Raw genomic sequence first — 11,558 nt, 5'->3', positions numbered from 1 at the left:
ATTACCTACTCTGGTCATTCTGACTACTAGAAAGAGAAAGATTAACTCAAAGCAGTATGAAGTAGAGCAAAGGTATTTAACCTGGAAGCCATGATCTTTCCTGATTATTTCTTGGTCTCAGTAAACGAAATTGATTTGAATTTCCCAATCATCAAATTTATTACATCAGTTGTAGATCATCCTGGCATTCCCCATTAAATTCACCACCTGCCAGGTCAGACACTGATATGTAAGGCTAAGGATTATCTTCAGGTCAAAGGTGTAAATTCTGAAGAACCATGTACCATCCACAAAATTTGTATGCTTCCCCAGCAGAATGGCTGTGGATAGAACTAAAATAATTTGTGTGTGCAAATCCTCTCTCCCTCCCTGGATGGTCCCAGTGGTCCATAAACCTCCTTCTCTACACACCACCAGCTGCAAGCTCCTAACTTATATCTTTTCTGAACTTGGTATAGGTTCATTGTCCTGCTGTACAATGATTTCTTTTGGTCTTGTGGTCATTAAGAGCATAGAATTTAGTCAAAGTGCCTTGAGGTCTTCCCACTCTCTCTACCACCCCTCTCTTGTCCACAGTTTCAACTCTCTCCACAGCACATTAGGAACTGACATATTGGACGTGTTGGATGCAGAAAGTTTAATCTTAGATCTGTAAGTACGAGATAATTATTTCAGAACTACAGTTCTGAGTCATTTACAAGTCCAAATCCCAGGAGTATTTAATCTTCAGGATTTCACAGAATAAGCCAAACTTTTGCTCAGCAAAAGAGGCCAATGCCACCTATGTAAGAAAGAGGGAAAGAAACAATGATACAATAGACAACAAATACTAATGGCTGAAAACGCTTAACACATGCCACTTCCTCTGCACCTGTTATTTGCTCTTACTTTTCCATGAGTGGTGAAATATATTCTGGGTGTGAACAGTCACAGTGTGCTGTGCTTCAGGTGAAACGTTTTTTGCTAATACATTTTAAAAAGAATGTGGTGTAGGCTTTGACATAATTTTCTTTATTTCTAACTTTCAATGAAGAACAATTTCAGGCTTAGAAACTGGCTAAAAAATCATGAGGGCAATGATTTTGCATTTCTGTGCTGAAAAGATGAAGAATTATTTTGTTGTCCGTTCAGCCATGCTGCAGCCAAATGATGATGGGAAGAAGGAGCTGGGCTGCACCAGGACTGCATTGAACCAAGGGGTAGCCAGGCAAAGGATACTGAGATACAGCTTAGGAGTTGCTTTTTCCTCTCTTATTTATTCATTTCTATCTGTCCTAATTAGCAGAAGCAATGCTATACTATCGACCCTTGGAAGACAAAAAGTCGTCTAATTTTTTGGCAAAATCAAAAAGTCTTATTATTTCACATGAAAATTGCAGACAACTCACTAGCTAAATGCAAACATTCCACAGACATCACATTTAGTCTTATTGTGTAATATTGATCCTTCAGGTTACAAACTCATTTACTGTCCTGTTCAGCATGAAGTTGAGCTTCACGTGGCTTTTTTAGGCCTAGATGCCATAGCTCTGCTGAATCACACAGAATCACAGAACTGTAGTGGTTGGAAGGGACCTCCAGAGATCATTGAGTCCAACCCCCTGCCAAAGCAGCTCCCAGCCCAGGTCGCACAGGTAGGCATCCAGGTGGGTCTCGGATGTCTCTGGGGAAGGAGACTCTACCACCTCTCTGGGCAACCTGTTCCTGAGCTGAAACAGTTATCACAAAGTCCTGATTTCAAGACCACAGAAAAATAATCCATTGTACTTTTTGCTAGTCTGTCTCTTTGGGCAGCTGCATTTTCATTAGAGTACGACTGTAAGGGGAGGGTACAAGAGTTCTGGGTGCATCTGATTATGATTGCTCAGACTAATGCAGGTGATGGCAGCCAAACATAGTGACTTCTCTTTGTGTGCTAAGAGATTTCTACCAGGAAAAGAGAAAGAGGACTAAAGCAAGTCCTGTAAAAAAGGTTGAAGAGTTCTTTCAAAAAGACATGATGGTTGCTTTAGTAACGGGTGAATGCTGTGGGAAGGATTTTCTTTAAGAAGGAAAAAGTCAGTTTTCAGTCTGAATCCTCAGGCTGTTGAAAATGGATTTAGGATTTATACAGCTGTTGAGACAAAGGGAAAATGATTTTCTTCTGTATTAGAAGGTGTAGAAGGCTCAAGGATCTTTCTAGAAGCCTCAGTCCTTGGATTCAAGGTGGATAGGTCTTCACAACTATCAGTGTTAAATGGAGAAGATTATGTCCTGCACTGGGTACTAGATTTGCTGGAACATCCCAACACCAGACTCCTTGAGTCTGCTCTCTGGACTGACTCTGGTTGAGGAAGCTTGCAATTGATGAAGCAGGAAAGATATGTTCTAGGTTTCGATTGTGATGTGATCTCTCACTGGTGTCAGTACTCAGCAATTACAATTACAAGAGATATTGTTCCATTCCCTTGTATCAGATTCAATAGCTGTTTATAGAATGGACATACATAGACAGTAGAAAATGAGCTGATTTGAGGCAAATCACCAGAAAACTTGATTCCTTCATCTTAATGCCTGGAAATTTACTTAAAATTGCTGAGGGTGGAAAAATAAGTAAGTGTGCTATTAAGTGAGCCAGAGTTGGTCCTGCATTGCCTGAGCAGGTGAGATAGGCTGGATACTGCCCTTTATGCATTTTCTGTTGTTAGTTCATAGGTTCATAGGTTCATAAGGTTGGAAAGGACCTACAAGATCATCTAGTCCAACCATCATAGTATTGGAGGGAGGCTTTCCTGGCAAGGATATTCAGGGCAGAATAGTGCAACTTCCTTGAGATCAGCTCATGGCAATCTGTGTTTGCAGACCACTGACAGAGCAGCATGGCATGGAGTTCCCAAAGCACTCGGCTGAGGTGTAATTCCAAAGGCAGTGCTGATCAACAAGGCTTATGCATTCATGTTCCAGTAGTGCAGAAGGTCCAGGAGGTCTAGGCTTTGCTAAGGACCCATTTGGCATTGATGACATCATTTGCAGCATGTGCACTGGTAAAAGTACTTCACTGTTCTTGAAACAGGAATATTGACCTAGAGCCTCGGTAGTTGAAACAAGAGGTGATCACCTCCGCTGTTTGTGAGTCCTCCTTGACTGGAAATCTCTTCCCAAAGTGTTAGAGGACAGCTGTAGGGTGTCAGACCTCTAATGCAGGCATTGCCTGTGTGAAAGCAATCTGGCTTGTGGTGAAGCTGAGGAAGGAGCTGGATTCAGATGAATTTTGCAGAGGAGCTCTTACAGTCTGTACAGTGTTTTGAAGACCACTCTGAACCAGATGACTGAGTTCGTCACCCTCTGACATGGATTAAGAACAAATAACAGACGTGTCCTGCTATGCTACAGCTAATGGAACTTGCCTGGTAGGACAGCATTTGTGCTAGGTCTGCTGACAGCTTTGCAGAGCTTGTGTTCTGTACAAGGCTCTAAAGTAACTTGTAGAGAAGTGTGCACTCAGTACACTGTGGAGTGCGCTGTGTCCTCTGCAATGCGAGGACTGGCACTGTTAGAAATGCCCACAAACCAATTGTTTGGAAGAACTACATCTGGAGAGCAGAAAACTTGGCATTTCAGGTGCTGAAACAGAGAGAGGGAGATGATATAATTGAAGCACTGCATGATGTAAGGTGTGGACCAGTTATGTTGCACCCAGCACCTGATTGTATGTCAGATCTTTTATTGAGTGATGTGTTTAAATCTCAAAAGTGAAGCTTGTTGTATATAATTTCCAAGGATGTACATGAATGAAACACCAGAATATTTCCTGGTGACTGATCAGCCCTCTGGAAGGGGCTGACCATGGAGGTGTGTCACCATCCTTGGAGGTATTCAAGTAACATACGGGGATTCTGCTAAGGGACATGATTTAGTGGGGAAGTATTGGTGGTAGGTGGATGGTTGGACTGGATGATAGCGGAAGTCCTTTCCAACCTTGGTGATTCTCTGATTCGACGATCTGTCCTGGGTTTAAATGGGTTTCATAAGGGCAGATTACATTAGTATTGGGTTCTCAGGAAATGATGGCTCTTTTCTGCCCTATGGACCACATTTAACCACTTCCTGTTACGCTGCAGTGGATGGCAGCCTATGGTAATGCTTCTTGATATCTAGCATAGGTCCTCTGTAGAGCCCTACAGCACCAGAGTCCAAAAAACAGCACCTCTTTAAAAAATTATTTTTTACTCTTTTAGTGGGTGTGCTTTTGCTGTTGTTTGACAACATCATACCCTGTCCCACACTGGAAATATTTGCCATGAAAACAAAAACATGCAGTATCGTGGCCTTCCTTGTGTGTTTTCACATACACCATTGATCTGCTGTGTGCAAACGTAGGCTTGTTTTTGGGAGAGACAGCTTGATGTAAAAAGGGAAGGGTTTCTCACCTCTTCTTGGTGTGGGAGTGTGGTGGGTACACTGAGTGTGTGCACTCTTGTAGAAGACACCAGCTTGATTTAAAGCTATTGGGAATTAAGGGCAGATAGTGGGAATTGGATGCCTTTCCTGTCGCACAGCGTTTCATATGGCCAGAACTTTAAATTGATTGTTATAACTGCACTGGTATCCCAGCTCATACAACACTGTGATCAGAATATGCTTGAAAGACAAATGAATTTGTAACTACTTCCTTTTTTTTTTTCCCCCGTGTGCTTCATTTCTTAATATCTCATTCCTTTGGTATCAGTGGTCAAAAGGGAACTGAGTTTTACCAGCAAACTAGTTTTTAAACTGATGGAGGTAGGGGAGTGGAGAAGAAAAATGGTCTGCAATAAATGTCCACTTGAAATATCTACATATTGAAAAGAAAATATATGTATTTTGAAACTCAACTTAGTTACAGTAATCTTTTCTTAAAACAGAATTATTTTATAGTTGTTTGTATAGAGATTGTATTTCATATCTGCAGCACAGCCCCACAATGCAGTACGACACTGCTCCTTGGCTGAGGTACTGATCCCATCTTGCTTTTGTTTCTTGGAACAAAATGCATGCATCTAAGCTACAGTTTTCTTTAAGTTGTAAACCTTTCGAAGCACACTGAATCTTAGAGGACTCACTGTGAGCAGAAGCAGCTTGAATTTTTTGACTTTTATTTTAAAAGCTAAAACTTTCGACTGGTGCAAAATGCAAGAACAAGTTTCACTCTCTTGTTATTTTCCTGTTGTACTGGAAATCAATTCAACACATGCAACTGTTGTTTTAGTAATAACAATAGATTGAACTTTTGAAAATAGAAGATAGATAGATTTGAGTTTATATAAAGACCGAGTAGTTAGCCTTGTGTTGAATGGGAGTTTGGAACTCTGCAATTTGCAGTAATTTCAGTGCTCACTTTCATGGCTTATTCAGGGATTCAGAGATTGAGAATCAGTCTGCAAGCAGAAAGACTATATTTTTGATTCTATACTTGCAGAGTACATTTTGTATGAAATGAAACTTGCAACTCACCTGCTGTTCCTAGAATACTCTTCAAAACTTGCTTTTCTTCTGAGGAAGTTTATTACGACTGGAAGCGAACAACCATGCCACACGTGCAAAGCCTAGTTTTATCCCCAGTGCAGAGCAGGTTATTTCCTCCTGACCTTAGCTGATGTTTTTTTCAGCTTACTTTCAGGCAGTATCCTCTGCAGCTGTCTTTAAACTGCATGGCACTGTACAAAGGTGGCACATGTAGCTGCTCTGCCAAAAGAATCGACTCTGTGCTGCTTCAGGGTCAGAATGGACCCTTTCTCTGGAGTTTGTTAAAGATTACTCAGTCTGAAATGTATCAAGAGCAAGACTTCTCTTTCATTTGATCATTACTGCGAGTGTTACATCTGCAAGACTTAGCTCTGGTCTGTTGTTTACTCGTGTGAGATGCCTCCATCTCACAGTGGCATTTGATGATGTCTGTCCTCTAGAAAACCTCAGTGCAGCTTCAGAGCCCGTGAGGTACTCAGTTGCAGGGGTTATGTCATCCTGTTTTGCCTGTTGCATTTTATGGGCACTGCACTGTTTTTTGTGCCTCTTAAATGAAATTGCTTCTAACTGCAGTGCTTGGACTCGCCGCAGGCTGACAAGGCGCTGAGCACTTTGCTATGCACTAATGCAACATGGTCCATCAGTGCAGGGGGAAACGCATATTGCAATGCTGTGAAATGTGCCTTCTGGTGGGGAAAATAGCACAACTGAATTAAACTACAGCATTCTCATGGATATCTTGTTTAAGCCATTTCACATATGCAAACTTGGGAATGTTAAATATTAATCGTTCTTATCGGCCCTCTGTAAGCAGCAAGTCAGAGCCTTGTTTTAACTCTGGGTAAATGAACAAATGAACTAGGCTGATTTGTGAAGCTAAGTGATGTATGTAGCAAGATTCAGTATGTTTCACAATTCTTAAATGCTAGTGGAACATGAAGGTCTCCTTTAATTTAGGGCTGGTGAGTAACTCAGCCAGACACAAGTAAAATGCTTGTGCACAAGCTACCCTGGCTGCGTGTTGGCACGTTAGGTGTATCACACATACATAGTACACTAAGTAAGGAGAAGATGGGATTGTGTCAGTGTGATCTTGAGAATACAAACTCTGATGAGAATTGCACTGAAAAATTCAAGCAGAGGGTGTTATCTCTGATAACCACGTGTAATTTCCTTCTGAATAAACAATGAGAAAATAGCATTGCTCTAAGAGCTGATAAGATTAGTGAGGAATAGCTGCACTGAGATCGCATGATCTAACAATTCTTCATCTTGGAAGGGATGCCAGCATCTGTTGAACAACAAAACTGTTGAATGTTTTGAGTTGGAAAGGACCCTTAAAGGCCACATGGTCCCACTCCCTGCAGTGCACAGGGACACCCAGAGCTCCACCAGGAGCTCACAGCCCAGTCCAGCCTGACCTCAGACGTCTGTAGGGACGGGGCACCACCACCTCCCTGAGCAGCCTGTGCCAGTGCCTCACCACCCTTAGTGTAAACCTTAAATCCATCTACATCTCCCCTCTTTTAGTCTGAAAACACTTATCCTATCACAACAGACCTTGCTAAAGAGTCTATCCTCTTCTTTCTTGCCTGGAAGGCCAACTATAGCCTAGGCTGCACTGATAGAGGGGTGGCCAGCAGGGAGATGGAGGTGATTGTCCTCCTCTACTCTGCACTTCTAAGGCCCCATCCAAAGTACTGAATCCAGGCCAGGGGCCCCCAGCAGAGGAAGGATGTGCAGCTGGGAGAGTGGGTCCAGAGGAAACCACAAAGATGATCAAAGGGCTGGAGCACCTCCCCTGTGAAGAAAGGCTGAGGGAGTTGGACTTTTTCAGCCTGGGGAAGAGAAGGGAGACCTCCCTGCTGCCCTCCAGTACTTTGGGAGACCTTATAAGCAGGAGAGGAACTGCCTTTTTACATAGTATAATAGTGATAGGACAAAAGGGAACAGGTTGCTCAGAGAAGCCGTGTGTGTCCCATCTCTGTGTTGTGGTTTTGTGGTGTTGATGCCGGTACTCCACACCAGAGCATCACGCAGCAGTGAAGGAGTTAACGCTGTGGGAGCAGCAGAGGGGCGGAGCTCCGCACCGGATGCAGGCGGCGCTCTGCCTGGGCGCGTTGCTCTGGGCTGCCGCGGAGGTTCAGCACGTGTGCTTCCCCTGCCATTCCTCCTTAACGTAAGCTCACGGCTTTGGGTTTGGAAACTTCATTCCTCTCTCAATTGTTCAATTTTATTTGATTTAGTAAAGTTACCGTTCCTTCTCAGATCGTGCCGTTGTTTTTGTAGACCCATCTCTTCCCGCTGTTTCCCCTCCCCCGGAGCGCGGCTCTGCTCGGGCGGCCGCGTGGCCACTGACGCAGTTTTGTTTTGTTTTTTTTTTCTTTTTCTCTTCTCTCTTCTCTCTCTCTCTTCGGTTTTCCCTTGGCTCACTGTCACAGATAACACCGTGACATTCTGGAAATGCCCAGGGCCATAGGTGGGACCCTGGAAAGCCTAAGCTGTTGGGAGCAGCCTGCCCAAAACAGGGGGTTGAAACTTGGTGGTCTTTAAGGTCCCCTTCAAATCAAGCCATTTTGATTTTTACAGCCCCTGTAGATACTGAAGGCTGCTTTCACCCCCCCCCCCCCCCCCACCCCCCAGAGCCTTCTGCATGCTGCACAACCCCAGCTCTCAGCCTGTTCTCTTAGCATGGGTGTTCCATCCCTGGGATCATTTCTGTGGCCCTCTTCTGGATGTGCTCTAAGAGGTTTACCTCTCACCTCTCTTAAGGGCTCCACATCTGCACGCAGCACCCCAGGTGAGGTATCACAGCACAGAGGAGAGGGCAGGATCACAGAATCACAGAGTTGCAGGGGTTGGAAGGGACCTCTAGAGATCATGCATGCCCCTTGCTAAAGCAGATCCCCTACAGCTGACTGCACAGGTAGGCATCCAGGTGGGTCACTCTCTTGCCCTGCTGGCCATGCTTCCTCTGATGCAGCCCAAGGTAATTTTGGCTTTCTGGGATGCTGCTGGCTGATGTCCAATGGCCACCCACCAGTGCTCTTTTTGTCAGGGCTGTGCTCCATCCTTACATCCCCCAGCTTGTACTGATAGCGGATTAGGGATTGCCATGACCCCGGTGCACACCTTGCACTTGGCTCTGTAGAACCTTGTGCAGTTCCTGTGGGTGCACAGCTCAGATGTCTAGGTCTCTCTGAATGGCAGAAGGACAGGAACATTGAACACTGAACATGGAACATACAACACAGAACATAAAAGAGCACAAGTTGAAAGGATCCTCACGTTCCCCTGCTGTGGGCTGCCCCCACCCCAGCTCAGGCTGTCCAGGGCCCATCCACAGCTTTGGGCACCTCCAGGGATGGAGCACCACAGCTCTGGGCAGCAGTGCCCTTGGGCACCCAGAGGTGTGAAATGCTTTGTGTACTTGGTTTTGTGGTGTGTGGTGGAATATAATCCATGAGAGAAGTTTGGGAGTGTGGGGATGAACTCTGGTACCCAAAGAAGTTGGAATGTTCTCTTTTTGTAAGGAAAAAAACCTGTGCACCTCAAATCAGAGGGATGTCATGCAGGGACGTTAAATCTCCTTGTTAGATGGTTATTTTTACTATTTGGATTTGGATTTGCAAGGCATGTGACAAACTCTTGAAGAACTGGGGCTGGTGTGAGATGAAGGGGAAATTCTTCATATAACCTATTCTCCTCCTATAGGAGAGAAAACGGAGGTGGTCGTCAGTTTTGGCTCCACAGATCTATAGGAGTCTTCCAGCGTACTTTATAACATCATTGCAAAATGATTCAGGATTTTGCCACATCCCTGGTTTGAGGTTTTGGATGCTTTTGGCCCTACCTTGTTCTGCCAACAGCAGCCAGCAGCCAAGGACAAGCAGACCATCTGGCAGGGACCAGTGGGGCTGAGCACTGACCGTGTGGCCATCACACCCCTGCCCCTGTGTGTGGATAGCTCAAACACAGCTATTTAAACAGATGGCTGTGGCACAGATAAAAGGTGGTATGGAGGTGTGTGTGTATGTGTTGACCCTTAGCGGCCCCAGAAAAAGGCATTTTCTTGTCAGTGGCTGTCCAAGTGGAAAGCCTGATCACTTATTTCTGTAGGTTAATTTTAAGGATATGCAGCAGTCAGTCTAGATTTCTGTTAAATATCACACATGCTGTTTTTGGATGTTAAGTCTTGAAATATTCTGATTTTCTAAGGTCATTCTCATTTGTGCTTGTCGGAGGAAATACCTCTGTCTCCCTGAAGACTGTATTTGTTTCCCGTGCAACTATGGCTTGATGTGAACTGCAGCTTACACTAGCAGTCCTCCCAGCGATGCCTTTACACCTGAGCCCTGAATTTTCCAGTTCGTACTCACCTGGTGAAGCCAAACTGCCCACATAGAGATGAAATTGTGATTTTGACTGCATACTTTTTTCAAGCCAAAACCACAGTCTGGTCTGAGATGAGGAAATGCTTCCGAAACTTCTGTTCACATAATGACTAAATAATGTGTGCTTATTATTATTAAATATCTGCATGCTTGACTAGGAAGGAGAGCTGCTCAAAAAACTTGGCAATTTTCTTGTGATTTTTCACAGAAATAATTCACTGGAATATAGGAAGTGAGTGGGATGGTAGAAGACAGAGTCTGCTCTGGGAGGAAGGAGATGGCTGGATTAGCACGAAATGTTAACCTCCAGCTATTTCAAAGTGGTGTTATTTTTTTTCTTTTTTCTTTTTTGCTTTGTGTAAAGAAACCTTTAAACCTAAAGATACGTTCTGCATTGGCGTACTGAAAGACCTACAGCATCTGTCCGCTGCATGAGACTAATATTTGTCTGCTATCGATCTGGTGTCCATCTCTGTTACTCTTTAACTTCAGGCCAAGGTTCAGAGTTTTGCTTTTAGTTTAAAAACTGAATTCAAGAGGAGGTCACATCCTCTGCCTAATCCAGAAGTGACAGGATAAACACAGAGTGACCTGGAGGGCAGCTCAGTACCCCGTTCTGAAAGCCTCATAGGCATGTCACATGCCTGTGTCCACCCACACTGCAGTTCATAGCCTGAAAAGGTGACAAAATGGGGCAAGTAATTAGTCCAAATTAGCAGAACAAGCAGGTGCCCCAGGTTTTTCCCACCAGTTTTTGCGCATAGCAAAAATGAATTTGTGGTTATAACCTGTGCACTTGTCTGCACTAGCATGATCTGGCAAGGTGAGATAGTACTGTGCTGCTGGAAACCACAGAACAAGTGTTGCCTTCATATCTTTGCTATTTGCAAACTTTACTGTGCCTTTGCCTTGGCATTGTTACTAGCATTTGTTTAAGGCTGTTACTTTGCTGTGTAAATATATGGTACAGAGAAATTTTTCATGGCCCAGTGTGAGTGCACCCAGGTCAAGCTCACTGTATTCAAGTCCAAAGGAAAATTTCAATTCAGTCTTTGCCCAGGCTCAATCTGGGCAAAGATTAAATCTGATGTTTCATGGTTAACCTGATTGCACTCCAGGTTAATATATATCCTGTCCTATGGGATGTTTAGAGAGCCTTATTTTAGGGACCTAGCTCAGTGACAGGCTTCTGCAATGGCAGTGGCAGTGGAGGTGTTCCTCTGAAGGCTGATTAGGGGCAATGGAGTACACAGAGGCTATCAAGAGGAGCTGTGTCTTCTGGGTGTCAGTGGGGAACCTAGCTGTGTTTCACTCGTAGCCACTTATCAGACACCATGCATCATGTAGGAACTTCTTTGCGAAGTCCTCAGCTTGCTGTCTGATCACAGTACAGCAAAGCAAAGTGCATCACTGAATGTCCCAACATGCCAACCTCCTCATCTGCCTCCTGTTCGGCTCTTGTAACCCTCAGAGCTGGATAACTGCATACCCCAGTGGTCTGAACTTAGATAGTGGAAAACTCAGCTACAAGAAAGGTGGCTATCATCTTCCACTGTCCTTTCATGGAGCACCTTACTGACAATGGCAGACTGCCTCCTCCAGCATCCTTGTAGTGGGGCTTAGGAAGTGTGGGGGAGATGGGTGTACAGTGAGGTGGATTGAGAACTGTGGACTGGCAGA

Source organism: Cyrtonyx montezumae, unplaced genomic scaffold, assembly GCF_038088225.1.
Source record: "Cyrtonyx montezumae isolate F1298 unplaced genomic scaffold, pur_monq_1.0 scaffold_41, whole genome shotgun sequence".
Taxonomy (NCBI): domain Eukaryota; kingdom Metazoa; phylum Chordata; class Aves; order Galliformes; family Odontophoridae; genus Cyrtonyx; species Cyrtonyx montezumae.
This window is presented reverse-complemented; position numbering follows the sequence as displayed.